This window comes from Arachis duranensis, chromosome 6 (genome assembly GCF_000817695.3).
Source record: "Arachis duranensis cultivar V14167 chromosome 6, aradu.V14167.gnm2.J7QH, whole genome shotgun sequence".
Lineage (NCBI taxonomy): Eukaryota > Viridiplantae > Streptophyta > Magnoliopsida > Fabales > Fabaceae > Arachis > Arachis duranensis.
Window position 1 is genome coordinate 61142926 of NC_029777.3, and position 2434 is coordinate 61145359.

General features: G+C 35.2%; 1 non-coding gene across 1 annotated transcript; it reads right to left on the minus strand.

Annotated features, from left to right (window-relative positions):
• Window positions 1-1277: 1277 nt before the first annotated feature.
• LOC127740280 (small nucleolar RNA R71) lies at window positions 1278-1381 on the minus strand. Its single transcript, XR_008000959.1, has one exon. It is a non-coding gene; the product is annotated as a small nucleolar RNA R71 (small nucleolar RNA).
• Between the last annotated feature and the right edge of the window lie 1053 nt (window positions 1382-2434).

Genomic DNA, 2434 nt, shown 5'->3' on the forward strand with positions numbered 1-2434 from the left:
ATATCTTTTTCATTTTTTTTCTATTTTTCGAAAACTTTAAAAATCTTTTCTAAAATTATTTTCAAAACCTTTTCCTTATCTTTATATCAAATTTTCGAAAATTCACTAATAATTAATGTGATTGATTAAAAAAATTTGAAGTTTGTTACTTTCTTGTTAAGAAAGGTTCAATCTTTAAGTTCTAGAATCTTATCTTGTAGTTTCTTGTTAGTGAAGTAAGTAATTTTAAAATTTTAAAAATTAAATCTTTTTATCTTTTATCATATCTTTTTCAAAAATTTTATCTTGTTCAAAATTTTGATTTCAAATATCTTATCTAACCTCTTATCTTCTTATCTTTTCAAATTTGATTTTAATATCTTTTTCAACTAACTCTTTGACTTTGTGTTTGTTTCTTATCTTTTTCAAAACCACCTAACTACTTTTTCCTCTCTAATTTTCGAAAATATCTCATTCTTTTTTTTTTCAAAAAAATTCTTTTTAATTGTTTTAATTTTAATTCATCTTTAATTTCCGAAATTACTAACTCCTTTTCAAAAATTATTTTAGAAATTCTCCCTCTCTTTTCTTATTCTATTTAATTATTTATTTACTAACACTTCTCTTCACCTCTCTTCATCTAAAAATCCGAACCCACTCTTCTTCACTCTTCTCCCCTTTCTTCTTCTACTAACATAAAGGAATCTCTATACTGTGACATAGAGGATTCCTCTTTCTTTTCTTGTTTTCTTCTCTTTCATATGAGCAGGAACAACGACAAAAGCACTCTTGTTGAAGCTGATCCTGAACCTGAAAGGACTTTGAAGAGGAAACTAAGAGAAGCTAAATTACAACAATCTAAAGGTAACCTTTCAGAAATTTTCGAACAAGAGAAGGAGATGGCAGTCGAACCCAATAATGATAATGCAAGAAGGATGCTTGGTGACTTTACCAAACCAACGTCTAAATTTGATGGAAGAAGCATCTCCATTCCTGCCATTGGAGCAAATAATTTTGAGCTGAAACCTCAGCTAGTTGCCTTAATGCAACAAAACTGCAAGTTTTATAGACTTCCATCTGAAGATCCTTATTAGTTTTTAACTGAGTTCTTGCAAATCTGTGAGACTGTAAAGACGAATGGAGTTGATCCTGAAGTCTACAGACTCATGCTTTTCCTTTTTGCTGTAAGAGACAGAGCTAGAATATGGTTAGATTCACAACCTAAGGATAGCCTGGACTCCTGGGATAAGCTGGTCACGACTTTCTTGGATAAATTCTTTCCTCCTCAAAAGCTGAGCAAGCTTAGAGTGGATGTTCAGACCTTTAAACAAAAAGATGGTGAATCCCTCTATGAAGCTTGGGAAAGATACAAGCAGTTGACCAAAAGGTGTCCATCTGACATGTTTTCAGAATAGACCATGTTAGATATATTCTATTATGGTCTATCTGAGTTTTCGAAAATGTCATTGGACCATTCTGCAGGTGGATCCATTCACCTAAAGAAAACACCTGCAGAAGCTCAAGAACTCATTGACATGGTTGCAAATAACCAATTCATGTACTCTTCTGAGAGGAATTCCGTGAATAATGGGACGCCTCAGAGGAAAGGAGTTCTTGAGATTGATGCTCTGAATGCCATATTGGCTCAGAACAAAGTGTTGACTCAGCAAGTCAACATGATCTCTCAAAGTCTGAATGGATGGCAAAATGCATCCAACAATACTAAAGAGGCAGCTTCTAAAGAAGCTTATGATCCTGAGAACCCTGCAATAGCAGAGGTAAATTACATGGGTGAACCTTATGAAAACACCTATAATTCATCATGGAGAAATCATCCAAATTTCTCATGGAAGGATCAACAAAAGCCTCAACAAGGCTTTAACAATGGTGGACGCAATAGGCTGAGCAATAGCAAGCCTTTTCTATCATCTTCTCAGTAACAGACAGAGAATTCTGAATAAAACACTTTTAATTTAGCCAATGTAGTCTCTGATCTGTCAAAGACCACTTTCAATTTCATGAGTGAAACAAGATCCTCCATCAGGAATCTGGAGGCACAAGTGGGCCAGCTGAGTAAGAAAGTCATTGAAACTCCTCCCATTATTCTCCCAAGCAATACAGAAGAGAATCCAAAAGGAGAGTTCAAGGCCATTGATGTGATCAATATGGCCGAATGCACAAGGGAGGAGAAGGACGAAAATCCTAGTGAGGAAGACCTCCTGGGACGTCCCTCAAGCAAGAGGGAGTTTCCTATTAAGGATCCAAAGGAATATGAGGCTCATATATAGACCATAGAGATTCCATTAAATCTCCTTCTGCCATTCATGAGCTCTGAAGACTATTCTTCCTCTGAAGAGGATGAAGATGTGACTGGAGAGCAAGTTGCTCAATATTTAGAAGCTATCATGAAGCTGAATGCCAAGTTGTTTGGTAATGAGACTTGGGAAAGTGAACC